The 15,672-nt window shown below is 35.2% G+C and overlaps 1 long non-coding RNA gene across 1 annotated transcript; it reads left to right on the forward strand.

Annotated features, from left to right (window-relative positions):
* The first annotated feature begins 716 nt into the window (after positions 1–716).
* LOC148942283 (uncharacterized) lies at positions 717–10,318 on the forward strand. The gene is made up of 3 exons (XR_016143183.1): positions 717–893; positions 4,575–4,700; positions 10,035–10,318. It is a non-coding gene; the product is annotated as an uncharacterized LOC148942283 (long non-coding RNA).
* The last annotated feature ends 5,354 nt before the right edge of the window (positions 10,319–15,672 follow it).

Consider the following 15,672-nt stretch of genomic DNA (forward strand, 5'->3'; position numbering starts at 1 on the left):
CGTTGGGTAGTTGCCCTCCAACCACTTTTGACTCTTAAAAATAAAATTAGAATTTTCCATTTCCAGTCAAGTAAGCCGCCTTCAAAGTTCAAACGACCATCCCTTCTATAAAAACCTTATATGTCCCTGGGACATAACTTAAAACCCTTACTCACCTTACTCACGGGCATTGTTATGTCATACATAGATTGTTTTAAAAAAATGCCTATCTCAAAATTTTACCTTATAAGGCTACAGAGTATAACTTATAACATCCAGGCTCTGGGGGAATGTCGAGCCTGGGGTTTTTGTTATCTGATCTTAAGACTATTTTGAACAAAATAGCATCTCAAATTTTGATCAGATGCACTTGGGGAAAAGAGGGCGTTGGGAGGGGGAGGGCTAATTGCCCCCGATCACTTTTGACTCTTAAAAAGTATACTAGAAATTCTGATATCCAATCAAATAAGCCCCGTCCGAAGTTTATACGACAACCCCTTTCATATAAAGTGCCTCTGGCAGGGGTGAATCTCCAGCATTTTTATGGGGGGGGGCAAGAGGGGTCCATATCCAGATAGTCAAAGGGCATTGGATGTAAAACAATTTTTGTCTTTACATTATCGGGGGGGGGGGGCAACTGTCCCCCTTTGCCACCCCCCTAACGGCGCCCCTGGCCTCTGGGGCAAAAATAATAATAAATAAATGATAAAACATTGAAGCCTTATGTCCTTTTCCATAGGCAACGCAACAGCGTAGTCGCTGATGAGGAGTTGGCATCTTCTGGTATTGGATATGCCCGTTATTGGCTTTCGATGAATTTGAAGATAAGAACAGTTTGAGTTCCATGTCGCTACGGAGAGAGACGTGCAAGTCAAAATAGATTGTTAGAGGATGGTCATCTTCAAGGATGAGGCGTAAGGAATAATTTGTGGTTGTTTTAAGTTTTAATTACAGTAGAACTTAATTTATGGTCGTCTTAAGTTTCAATATGTCTCTTTACTTTTCTTTGAAAAATTAATTTTTCGAAAAAAAACGTTCAACCAATTTTGGCTTGTTCTTGATTGTAGAAATTTTATTATTGGTATATATAATGGGTACTTTTCTTGTTAGCGAAGTGGTTGGCGCGCTGGGTTGAAAATTCTTTGTCCAAGGGGCATGGACTTGACCCCTGGTGTGTCCAGTTATTTGGTTTGGGACAGGGGTCAGTGGCGTGACTCTGTAAGCTCAGTCAGAGTCGACCCAGCTCTAGATGGGTACATGGAGAAATGTGAGGAAGGTAAGCGGGAAGGGTGCGCGACAGCAATGATCGCTGGCCCCCAATACACTTCCTGGCTGAAGGGCCACGAAACGGAAATCAGCACCGCCGGTTTGTACCTTAAGGGTCTAGTCCCGTCATACTTACTTATTTACTGACCTTTCCGGTGTTTCAGGTGTTTAGCTAAACAGTTCGGACAGTGGTTCCCTCCAATTTCGGATCCTAATCCAACATTTGTAAAATCCTGCTGCTCCTCTGGTGATTTTTTATTTTCTATTCACGATTTTACTTGTATTCACCAGAAGAAAACTTAAAAGGCCATTAACTTGTCATCTAAATAAGCTTCCAAAGAATAAGTCATCCATGAAAGAGGAACATGAAAAATGGATAATAACTAAATAATTATGTTTCCAAATATATAATAGAGAACTGAAATACAGAAATGATCCTGACGCGTCATGTCTGCGACAGAGATTTTATATCAGACTCACTTTAGTCAGCAAAAGACTCCAATTTGTCTCAACTCTTTTCGTTTAGTGATAACAAGTCGATTTCGCTTCTTCGATAACAAATCATTGACATCACTAAAGCCACATTCAGCTAAATATAAAGATGGGATTGGTAACAACAATTATCTTGCACACTTAGTTGAATGTGGGTATTTAGTTTCTGTCTCGTCAAAAAGCCACGCCACCATTCCTTTTATACTGAATGAAATATTAATGGACTCTCCAATTTGCATTTGCGAGAGTTCCTCTTGCTCTGAATATCACATATATCCACAAGCACTGGCTGCCTCACCCATGATGGAAAATATTTTTTTTTTGTCAAAAATTACGCTCCTTAAAATCAGAAGCCATTATTTTTAATGATCCATAATGACAAGTTAAATAACAGCAGTCGCCTTGCATTTCTTAGCCTATTGAGCTGGTCAAAAATTTTGTGAGAAATAATTTTTGACATGCCTCAATAAATTTAACGAAGCCAAAGATCCTCGTCTTTATATCAACTAGTTTTATTTAATCCTTCAAATTGCTTATTCAACGGATTTATTTTCCAAAGATTAATTTTCCAAAAAATCGCTCCTTTACAGGGTTGTCGTTACTAAGAAACATTAATATCAGGAATACGACAGGATACTACGACCTTTAGGCGTAAGACTAACAACATGAGAACGTCACTTTAGTCTGTCTTTCTAGTTTGATACAGTTTACATTTATTCTGGTTTGTGATTGTTGTTGTAATCATTTCGTTTGATCATTTTTGTTTGTTTGGTTCGTGTTAAAAACATGTTCGTATTGAAATATCCATTTATATATATAATGGTTACAAGTTTATTCAATAATAAACAAAAAAATTGTTCTATGTCAAAATTTTGGTAGAAGCATACGATACGAAAACTACTCTTTTGATTAAAAAAGTTTAAAAAAATTCGCGTAACAGTTAATACCTCGTATACTGATTGCGGGTACTGCATACCCGGGTATGGATAGTAGCCACCAGTAGGGTACGGAGCCCCCGCCATTGGATACGAGGGGCTTACTAGCCGATAAGATGTTTGTCAGTTCGCTGGGGGAAGAGGAGCTGGTCTTGACGGTAGAAAATGCGATTCTCGTCTTTGCTAAAAATAGCGACAAACATTAAAAATAATTAATTTTTTTAATTAATTTTTCAAATAATTAATTTTTTTTGAATAAAATTTTGTGAACACAAAGACACCTATTTACTTGTTTCAAGACATTGGTTGTTGTGTTTTTTTTTTTTTTTTTTTTTGACAAATATATATATATATATATATATATATATATATATATATATATATATATATATATATATATATATATATATATATATATATATATATATATATATATATATATATATATATATATATATATATATATATATATATATATATATATATATATATATATATATATATATATATATATATATATATATATATATTATATATATATATATATATATATAATACATGAAGACTTTGAATTACCTATGGTTGTCCTAGGTAATTCATATTTTGATGTTGAAGTAGTAAATAAGCTAGTGTAATTATAAAAGGCAATAGGTAGATTTAAAGAGAAAGAGAAAAAAAAAGTACACACAATTTTCAACAGTAGAATTTAAAAAAAAAACTATTCAGAAAACTATTATTTTTCAAACGAATATAGCGAAATTTCTTTCAGGGGAAAGGGAGGCAACTAGGCATTCAAATATGGGCGCTTTTGGCGCCAGTCCTAACCACAGAGAATCGACACAAGGGGTAGACTTAAGTGCAGTGTAGAATGTTAAATGTTAAATATATAAAGTTTAATGAGTTATATGATGTTATATCAGTCGCAAAAAAATCCACTTGGCCAAGATTAGATACAAAAAATAAATAATCAAACAAAATTAATGCTGGGACCCTGGCTCTAAGCATCAGATAAATGTCCTGCCTCTCTCTCTCTCTCTCTCTATACATATATATATATATATATATATATATATATATATATATATATATATATATATATATATATATATATATATATATATATATATATATATATATATATATATATATATATATATATATATATATATATATATATATATATATATATATATATATATATATATATATATATATATATATATATATATATATATATATATATATATATATATATATATATATATATATATATATATATATATATATATATATATATATATATATATATATATATATATATATATATATATATATATATGGTATTCAAAGAAGTATTTGTTTCTTTAAAAATCTCTGAAAGAAAACCAAAACTACGTATGAAAATTCAAAAGACTCTAACTAATTCAACTGTGGAAGCAATGGTGTGACGCTGCACAGCGATTGCCTGAAGCCAAGTGAGCATCTGGTTACTTTGAGAATCATTGGTGCCTTTTCACGAAAATTTAGGAGAAGAGGATATTTTTTTTTTTTTTTAATCTAAGGAGAATGGGCAATTTTGTCATTTTCAGTGAAAATACTAATCAAAGGCATTTTTTAATGAAAATGCCGACGAAAAACATATATTTATTTTTTTGGAATCTAGGGGGAAGAGCAAAGAAATTGCGGGGCACATGCTGCCCCCCCCCCCAAATTGACTTCCCTGCGGAGAAAATACTAATCAAAGACATTATACTAATCAAAACATACTAATTAAACTAATCAAAGACATTCAAAGGTTAATGCTTAAATGAGCAAAAAAAAAGCTTTTCTTTTCTAAGTTTCTGTGTTATGATAAGTCTAGTTTCATTAATTTATTAATAATTCAAAAGCTAATTAATTTAGGGAGTTGCCGACAAATTTGTCAGTGGTCACTTGGGCATTGAGGAGTTTTTAGCAACTTTTGAAGGAATGAGAAAGTTAGCCGTTTTCTGACGGACGAAAGCGGAAAAAATGGAAGGAATAATACAGGTTCGTGTAACATTTTAATTTTTTTGACATTAGAGTTTTCTGACATCAACATAGCTTACAATAACCTCCGTATCTCAAAGAATTTTGATGATGCTGATGAAGAATAATGGGGAATTGTTAACTTATTGAAGTCGGGATATTAGTAGATACCTATCAGAAGGTCCCACGAGTACACCATATATGGGCATAGAGTCCCTAGGGAGAACACCTGTGCTGTCAGTCCGACGGGGGTCCATATATGGGCATGGAATCCCCAGGGAGAACACGTTTCCGAGAAATTGATTGCGTAACCTATCCTAACCTCATGAGCTCGTGACGGGACACCAGATATGGGCATAAACTCCCTAGGGGAAATGGTTTTCTGAGAAATTGATTGCGTAATCGAAGTGGAAGTGAATTTCTGATAAATTGATTGCGTAATCGAAGGGGAAGTGAATTTCTGAGAAATTGATTGCGTAATCGATTGCGAATTTTATTGATCCGATAACGGGAAACAAATCACGTGTCTCCTTCTAAGCCAATCAGAAGGCTGGTTACATATTAGCGGCGGAGGATTGCAGAGAATATAAGGAAAGGATTTTTGCTATAGTTTTTTCTATTAGTCTGTGAATTGAATTCAAAGGAGTGAGAAGAAGAACAGTTTGACTTTACTCATTTGGATATATATTTGTGTTGATGATGATGACGAGTGGACTGTTTACCCTCTGAGAAGTTGATAGGGGGGTTGATGACGATGGCACAAGAGCACCAAACATTGCAGTGGAAATCACGAGAGAATCCCGACTTTGTCTGTAATGAGATGAAGTATATGCAATTCATATAATGTCCTTCAGGAAGTTTACAAGGAAGGATCAAATATACTTTACTGCAAAAGTTAATATAGCGCATGTGAATAGACTTCAATGTGCTTTAAGTGCATTAGTGAAACATATCGAAGACAATAAACTGTATCGCTAATTGTACATACATAGTATTATTGTTGTTGTAATTATTCAATAAAATTGTTTCGAAATCGAAAGTGTTCCCTTTCTTTTCGGGTTAGGTTAGAATGCTAAGGCTAACGAATCAAGGTCAGTATAGAGTCAGCTGTTAGAGTGAAAGGATTGAAAAATGAATAAATTTGAGAAAGAGAGGATTAGATCTAATCTAGTGTTTGTGGAAAAACATTTAAGTTTGGATGATGACTTTCTCGAGTTATCTCTTCAACGCAAAATATTCTCGCAGGGAACGCTTGACAATATAATGAAAACTAATTCTCCCCCATTGTACTATTGTATGAAACTTTTAAGATGTGACTCAAATGCTTATACTCAATTTATTGATATATTCATTGGAACAAAGCAGAATAATATCGTGGATACACTTTTGAAAACATTGCCAATGGATTCAATGTAGATGGCTCCCCCCACCATTCAAAAGAGGTTACGTTAAAGAGTAACTCCTCTCCCAGTCCTCCTCCCTGAATTTATCCATTGGCAGGGACGATCAGTTTTGTGTTAGCTGTGATAGAGTCAAGTGACATTGGAAACCAAAAAAAAGGTTCTATACATGTCCACTATGCAAGCACACTCTTGGCAGTTGGACTCAATGTAAGAATTGTTCAATTGTAGATGAATATAATGAAAAGTATAAATTATTTATCCCATGTAAATTACATAGAGGCTATGCATAGCAGATTAAAGGGTATAATTCAAGTTTTGAAGAGATTTTTGACTCTCACCCTAGAGGTGAGACCACCAGGTAACATAAATATCACCAAACTTAAAATCACTACACTTGTTTATCTTCTCTTCTACCAATGCCTGTGCTTCCTCCGCTTGGCTCTGGATCGGTCGTCCTCGACAAGTCTTCTACTGTAGGACCACCATGGTCTAGATCGTCTAACATCCGCATTTGGTTTTCAAAGTTGACGTCCCCAAGATTCGTAGAAATTCATTGTGCACAGCACAATCAAAAACAAAAATTTTATTGCTCTCACGAATTTACATTTGAGAGGAGCAGAGAATCAGTTTCTGGCACTTGTGATGATGCCAGCCATCGTGAAAAATTGGCTGCACTAGCCTCTTAATTTCCATCTGTGGAAACAACCCCACATCTCAATCAAAAAGTAAACTGCCCCTTGGCATAATTTCAAATAATCTAAGGCCGAAAATACAAAGGCCTGTGACAACGATAGGGGTACTGGAAATGAAGTAAAATTTTTGGCGAACCATGAATCGCCTTTTTTCTGGGTTCCCTCCCCTGGGATAATTATCTGAAGAATATACATTGATGCTAATTGAAAATGAAATTTGGGTACATCTCCCACTGAATACAATTTGCCGGAAACAATTGTCGGTTCCCATGAAGAATAATAACTATGAATAGGGTTACTGGACAAAGGTTTGGGTGAAGTATGAAGTGACTGGGAGAGAGTATCCCCCAAGGACTCCAGATCAGAAAGGCAAAATCCCGGTAAAGGGATCACAACTTGCCCGCCAGTTGTGCGTTGAGGGAAAGGGCTATCTCTCGCGACTTCCCGAAGGGGATCTTCCCCAAGGGATTCCTCCCCCTCATAAAGGAACAAACCCTCTTTTGAGTTGATCAGACCAATATCAGATTCCTTCCCAAATCTTTCCAATCCGACTCGACATTCCATATCTCCCAACTTTCCCCCAACCTGTTGTAGGTCATTCATCTCTATTTTGTAACCATCTTGTTTTATTCCCCATGGGTCTTTGACCTCTTTTTCCCCCTTATTATTTATGTTTTCAAGGCACAGCCCATCCAACATTTTATTTTTCGCCACTGCAGGCTGAATGTCCAAATGTTGCCTCTTTTCTACCCTTTTCTTTTCATCTCTACTTTTCTCAATTCTGTCTTTCGTGCAAAATAATGAATCATCGTTAAATCTGATTTGGACTCCAGTTTCCACCATCTATTTCGTTGAAAATATTTTTTATGCTTTTTAAGATGAATATGGCTGTATTGTTTATTAGAATTTTTATTTCTGTTAGAAATCGTCTATTTATCAATAGGAGTAATGTTCTATCTTAATATTTCGAGTGATTATTCATTTTAATTTCTTTTGGTTTCTTAGTTTTGGCTATTCATTGAAACTAATTTCTGTCTGTTTCCTGCTTAAGTTATTGTAGGACTTAATTGCGGCGCGTTTTAGGCTTTAAGATTACTCTTCACTTTTCATAAGAAAACTACTTTTTGCGAAGACATTTTTAAAATTCAATTATGCTAAGAAACTACTTTGTTGCATTTTGATTTATAATCAGATATAGATTAAAGTTATTCTCTGATTATTTTGGGCAAAATAACGGAAAGATTTGAAAAGCTTGCCTTCCGGGGTTAGAAGTTTTAGCATTTTCCTGACGAAATCAGATTTTGAAAGTCAGGTTTAATGAAGTCTGATTTCGACAAGTTTTATTGAATTATTTTAAGCAGTCAAAAAGAACTCTCTAGTGACATTGAATCCAAGATCTTTATTGTTTAAACTTTTACAATAGTATAAAGTAGTATAAAGCTGTTTTCTGACAAATATTTGAGTTTCGAACACTCCTTGGAAATTACAACTAGAATATATTTTGTGGGTTGACTTACAGCTCAGTGGCGTATACAATTATTTCAATTTCAAATTAATAATTATTTCAATTAGAATTATTTCAAGTTCAATTAGATTTCAATCTCAATTGAAATTTCATTGAAATCGAAATTTCAATTAAATTGAACAATCAATTTCAATTTAATTTTATTTCAAATTTAATGAAAATATTTCAATACCAATTTAATTGTTTCAATTTTAATTTTAAAGAGCAATAAGCCCACAAAGAATGCAAATATTTTGGTCGAGACCTTCCTCAACTGTCCTCAGTGCAAAAAGTAAATAAAGAGGAATAAAATACAGATAAAATTCCTAAGGACGAAATAAAAACAAAAAGAACCTCAAAATCAAAACACTAAGCTGAAATAGGCCCTCTTTAGGCAGCAAGGACAGGAGAGGGCCTATTTTAATTTAGATAATTTTTTGGGTATCATTCGACACATGCTTTCTTATTCGAATTTTATAAAGTATCAACTCATTTGTTTTTTATGATTTAAGATTTTATTTTTTAGGTTTTTAAGATTTATTTTAAATCCCGTCAGAGTAATAACAGGTTGGTTCACACTAGTGATTCCAGAAGGTCCGCCGTTACCACGATCATTAAAAAAAAACAGACCACGTTAGTTTCGCTGTTTTGGACCATTAATACCAAGCAGATAATGCCGGAACAACCAACATTACAGATTTGACCCAAAGTCTCAAATCCAAACCATCAGTACCATGAAATTCGGCTTTTTCAGATTAATAAACATACTGTTTTTACTTTTATCGACTTTTATTTCACTTTTAAAATCCCAGATGAAGAAAAAAAAATATTTTCTATATAACTTAGGGTTTATTCTGGCCCATTGGGGGGGCGGGGGGCTGGTGTAGCATTACAATGGCAGGGATTATTGCATTTGGAGAGAGCATTGAATGGGGGCAAATATCTTCTGAGCTAAATAGCAAAATTCTTCTTCTATTAAATTCAGAAAATTCTTCTTTAATTAAGTTGGTTTTAAATTCAAGATACCAAAAACAACAAAATCCGCTATCTTTTCTATATAGTTTAGAGTATGTCTGGTTCCATTAGTGGGAGGGCGCTGGAATAGAATTATAATGACAGTGAATATCGCATTTAGAAAGAGCATTGAATGGGGGTCTCGAATAGTGTGGTTTTTATTGCCATCTGATTTTCACCCTGTACAATGGCTTAACCCTATTTAGTCAATTCCTTCTTCTGAGCTATACATTGAAATAAAAATAAGTTCTACCTTCATTACATTCAGAGAATATATATTGATTGATTCCCAGGGGCTCCTAAGGTTGAGCTGTGTTGGAACCCCATAAACATTCCACTTCTCCCTAACTCCTACCCTTTCATGAGGGCAGTTATAACCCCCGAGCTGTTTTAACAAGGTTGTTGATTTACTTATTTCTTGTCTTTCTTTTGATCGTTATAAATACCGATGAATAGAAATAATGCTAAAAACTAATGCCAACTCTATCCATCAGCAAAGTTTTCATTTGGCTTGGAGAACTGGTATGCAGTTAAATTGGAAGAAACCCTGGAAACAAATTGAAAAAGAGAAATTTGTGAATAAAACTATGTAGAAATTTATTTTTTAGATTTTAGTGTAGGACTCAGACAGAAAAAAACATATCATATACTAGCCTTTGAAATCAGAACTTAGTTCTCGCCTAATGGGGTTTCGAATGGCAAATACGAAATCTTCAATTTCAATTAATAATTCTCCTTGTAGTTTCAGGGTCTGCAGTCTCTGGTCCTCCTGCCTTGATGTCTCTGAACTTGATGCCAGTTGAATTTCAGCTAAGTGGAAAACGTCCTGGTAGCACATTTCAAAAAAGTGATAATGCGCAAAAAAACAACGTTTTTATTAAATATGAGCTACATGTTTTTTTTTTGTTTTCATCGGTTTTTCCGTTGACTTTTTATAGCCGCGCGGAGTGAGTTTAACTATAAAATTGTATTTGTATTTTATACAATTGTATTTGAATAAAAATCTTATGTTCTCTTCTTTAATTTGTTTTTATACTTTAAATCGATACTTGGAAACAGATGCAAGTTGTGCTCCTAACTTTTCTAACCTGTAAACTTGATAGATAATGCTCTTTGTTTGAGTATCACTTTTGTCATTCTAACAAAGATTTTGTTAGCTTTAAATTTGGCACCTTTAAGAAGCTAATTTATGACGGGCGGGAAATATCTCGTAACCACCAATTTCCAGATTTTATTGTTCCTAAAGCAAAAAGATTAGATATCAAGTTTGGGTCACATTTTCCTTTGGACACTTCCAAATCAGGCGATACTGAATATTAAATAGAATAAAATTTAATTCTAAATAGAAAATTAAATTATTAAGGATTGGATGTGAAAAAAAAACCGAACACACCGATTTGAATAATCAAATACAGGGGGTGATATTCGGTTCACAAGTTTCACTAGCACAACAAAATTATCTATTTTGGTTCACTACGCTATAAGACTTGTCAATAAGCTTGTGGATGTATAATTCAATGGAACATCTTTCTTTCGAATACCTTTTTTTAATTTTTAATTTAATCCCACCTCCTCTCCTCTTAGTGGCACCAATAATACTAATAAAAATATTTAAACATTTACTAAAAACTAAATGTCACCTACACTTTAATTTACTTTAAAAATAGCAGCCAAAGAGTGGTCTTCACATTATTGAAGTACTACCTCTAAACCACATTTAAAAATGCTCTCCCGCAGAGGACGTCCTCCCGCTAAAAAAAAGTCGCCGCTTACGGTGGCCACTTTAAAATATCAAATAACAAACTTTCTTTAATCCCAATTCTTCGAAAAGGTCATTAATATAAAATCATTTATCCCCCCCCCCAAATCTGCAATATCTGCTTTGTCTTTTTGCTTTTGCTTCATACAACTAGAAGTAAATCACCTTCGTTTTTTTATTTTTTAAATTATATTAGTTTTATCGTTTTTTCTAACAAACAAAAACAAAAAAGTTGGAATTTGGAAAAACAAATCTTGGTTCTGTTTTACGAAGTTAAATGGGTATTTATCGATATTAATAATGGTGAAAAACATCAATTCAGCAGATTTTGGTGTTTTCTCGTGTGTAATCTCTTCTGTTGCTAAAAAAAGGAAGTGGTTGTTTAAATTATTCCTCGAATGAATTCTGTTCTAATTATCTGTCACTGCAAGTTCATTTTGACAGCCTCTGCGTGAAGATAAAATCTCGGATAAACCTCCGTAAAAATAAAAAATAGCTTCTTAAATAATGGCTTAAAGGCTGTCTAATGTTTAGAATTTTAGTACAGGATTATTATAAAATCACGCACTTTTTTTTTGGGGGGGGGGGTGACATTTGTAGAAAAGAATTTAAAAGTTTTATTTTATAATATCTTCTGATAAGCAACTTTGAGATTAATAAATAATATGTTTCATTGTTGCATTAGTGCCCTAGAAGAAGCTCTATAACTCTTTTAAAACTAAGTAAGGTTTTCAAATTTTAAATTGAGTCCTCATGATATTCCCTATATCTCTAGAATCCTAAAAAACTGGCGCTTTACTGAAAACTAAGTTTCTTGAGCTTTTGGGCACTCACATTCCAGGGATAGAAAATATAAAATTAGTTTATGTAGAACATGCTTACTCAGGCAGAAAGGATACGGTAAATAAGCACGGAAAAGGGCTCATTAAAAATGAGAAATCAGCTAAGTCTCATTTAAATTGGGAAGGTATTAATAATTTAATGATAGTTCCTTATTCTACAACTAAAAACTGCAGGGTATCAGTCATAGTAGTATATCCTCCTAAAGAACCGACTAAATGAGATAGTAGGGACTGAGATGAATTTTGGCGCCCTTTTGACAATCTGTCTGCATATAGTATGTGTGATTTAGTTCAGCTTCTGCCACGACACTTCCTGGAATTTTACATTAAAATCTCCAGCTTTAGCAGTGGTCACAATAGAAGTAGTAGTAGTAATAATATTACTAAGTAAAAGGAACATGCACATATCGCCTTTGGTCAATAGATCATTCCTCTCGTCATTTTCTATGCATCACCATTATCCCCACATATTCCCTATATCTCTAGAATTCTGGAAAACTACTACTTGTCTGAAAACTTTGTTTTGAAAAGAATCCTTCTTATTTTGGAGGTGGCTATTAGAGAGCCCAAATAATGATAAAATATTTTTATTTCGCTGATTAATAGTATACTTACAGCTATGATTCCTTGGGCAAATGAAAGATATTTAGCATAGAGGGAGTTGTCGTAAAACCTTTACGAGGAGCTCAAGTGATTAGAAATTTAAAGTTCTAGTGCCTTTTTAAGAGATACAAGTGACTGGACTGTAACTGGAGTGACTATCAACGCAAACAAAGTAAACTACGCATTAAAGTAACAATAAACAAGTTGCATCACTAACAGCCCTCACCCAGTAAATCTGTAAACAAAAGTATTAAAGTAAGAATAAGCAACTTGCATAAATAATAACCCTTTTCCCGGGGGCTCAACCCCGTAAGCATAGTTATTTGGCTTTTGGACTATTTAGAAGAAAATGGCTTTCTAAAAATTTTGACCGGATATGCTTGAGGAACGAGGGTGGGGGGGGGGGTGCTGTTGGCCCAGGGATCACTTTAGACTCTTAAAAAAGAAACTAGGACTTCCGATTTTAAATCGAGTGAGCCCACTCCAAAGTTGATACAACCCCCCTTTCCACAAAAATCTTATATGTTTACAATAGGCAACTTGCATAAGTTTCAGCCCTCGCCCCGAGGGCTGAGGAGGGTATCAAACCCGGAACCAAAGTTATTTGACATTTGGACTATTCTAAACAAAATGGCAATCTCACAATTTCGATCGAAACTATTTTGGGAAAAAAAGAGTATGAGGGGTGGTTGCCCCATGATCACTTTTGACTCTTAAAAACGGATTTAGAACTTTCGGTTTAAAATCGAATGAACCTTCCCCAAAGTCTATACGACTGCTCCTTCCGTAATAACCTTATATTTTAACAATAGAAAGCTTGCATAAATTACAGCCCTTGCCCTGGGGGCTGTTTTTTTTCCAACCCCGGAGGCATATTTATTTGATCTTAGGACTATTTTGAAATAAATAGCTTACTTGCCCTCCAATTACTTTCGACTCTTAAACAGGGAACAAGAACTTTCCAGTTCAATTTCCAATCGAATGAGCTTCCTGCGCAGTTTATACGATCACCCCTTCTATCAAAACCTCATAAACCCCCGGGACATAAATAACAACCCTTGCCCCGGGCTCTGGGGGGGGCTGTTTCAACCTCGGAGGTATTGCTATTTTATACTTGGACTGTTTTAAATAAAATTACTATCTCAAAATCAATCAGATGCATTGAGGGAAAACAGGGCGGGGAGGGATTGTGGCCCTCTGATCAGTTTTGACTCTTAAAAAGTGAATTAGAACTTTCAATTTCAAATCAAATGAGCCTCCTCTGAAGTTTATACGTCCACCACTTCCATAAAAACCTTATGTCCCCGGGGCATGACTTAGAATCCTTACCCCCGGGGTCTGGGGGGGGGCTGTGTGAACCACGGAGGTAACGTTATATAATCTTTGGACTATTTTGAACAAAATGGCTATTTAAAAATTTCGATCGTATGCATTTTAGGACGAGGGTTTGGGGGGATAGTTGCTGTCCGACCACTTTTGACTCTTAAAAATGGAATTAGAATTTTCCATTTCCTCTCAAGTGAGCCTCCTTCAAAGTTCATACGACCATCCCTTCCATAAAAACCTTATATGTCCCCGAGGCATAACTTACAATCCTTACACCTGCGATCTGGGCAGTTGTGTGAAACCTGGAGGCCGTGTTGCATTTAATCTCTAGGGTGTTTACAACGATACGGCTATCTCAAAATTTCGATCGTATACATTTTAGGAAAAGGGCGTGGATTGGGTAGTTGCCCTCCAACCACTTTTGACTCTTAAAAATAAAATTAGAATTTTCCATTTCCAGTCAAGTGAGCCTCCTTCAAAGTTCATACGACCATCCCTTTCATAAGAACCTTACATGTCCCCGGGACATCACTTAAAACCCTTACTCAAGGGCTCTTGGGGTTGAGTCAACCATGGAAGCATTGTTACATGTTCTTTGGACTCTTTTTAACAAAATGGCTATCTCAAAATTTTGATTGGATGCATTAGGGGATATACTCCCGCATAGCTTACAATCCTTACTCCCAGGCTCTGGACGGCTGTGTCAACCCCGGAGGCCTTGTTGTATGAAGCTTGAACTATTTTGAAAAAAATGGCTATCACAAAATTTCGATCGGAGGTATTTGGAGAATAGGGCATGGGGGATAGTCTCATTCCGACCACTTTTGACTCTTAAAAAGAGGTAGTAATTCTCATTTTCCAATCAAGTGAGTCAACTTCAGTTTTTATCACCAAGTCTTCCATAAAAAACCATATATGCCCTTGGGGCATAACTTATAACCCTTGCTGCCCTGGCTCTGGGTGGCTTTGTCAACCCCAGAGGCATTGTTATATGATACTTAGATTGTTTTGAAAAAATCCCTATCTCAAAATTTTACCTTATAAGGCCCCGGAGTATAACTTATAACCCTTGCCCCCAGGCTCTGGGGGTAATGTCGATCCAGGAGTTTTTGTTATCTGATCTTTAGACTATTTTGAGGCAAAATGACTATCTAAAGTTTTGATCAGGTGCATTTGGGGAAAAGAGGGCGTTGGGAGTGGGGGGCTAGTTGCCTCCCGATCACCTTTGACTCTTAAAAAGTACACTAGAAATTCCGATCTCCAATCAAATGAGCCCCCTCCAAAGTTTATACGACAACTTCCTAAAGTACCTCTGGGGAAACAACAACAATAAATAAATGATAAAACATACAAGCCTTATGTCCTTTTCTATAGCCAACGCTACAGCATAGTCGTTGATGAGGAGTTGGCGTCTTCTGGTATTGGGTATGCATGTTATTGGCTTTCGATGAATTTGACGATAAGAAAAGTTGTGTTCCATGTCGCTACGGGAATAATTTGTGACTGTTTTAAGTTTTAATTACAATAGAACTTAATTTATGGTCGTCTTAAGTTTCAATATGCCTCTACTTTTCTTTGAAAAATTCCTTTTTCGAAGAAAAACATTCAACCAAATTTGGCTTGTTCTTGATTGTAGAAAGTTTATTATTGGTTTATATAGTGAGTACGTTTCCGGTTAGCGAAGTGCTTGCCGCGCTTGGATGAGACTTTATCCAGGGGGCATGGGTTCGATCTCTGATGTGGCCAGTTACTTGGTTTGAGACGGAGGTCAGTGGTATGACTCTGTAAGATCAGCCAGAGTCGACCCAGCTCCAAATAGGTACCAGAAGAAATCTGAGGAAGGTAAGCAG

Source organism: Artemia sp. Qi Xiang Cuo, chromosome 17, assembly GCF_049724085.1.
Source record: "Artemia sp. Qi Xiang Cuo chromosome 17, ASM4972408v1, whole genome shotgun sequence".
NCBI classification, from domain to species: Eukaryota; Metazoa; Arthropoda; class Branchiopoda; order Anostraca; family Artemiidae; genus Artemia; species Artemia sp. Qi Xiang Cuo.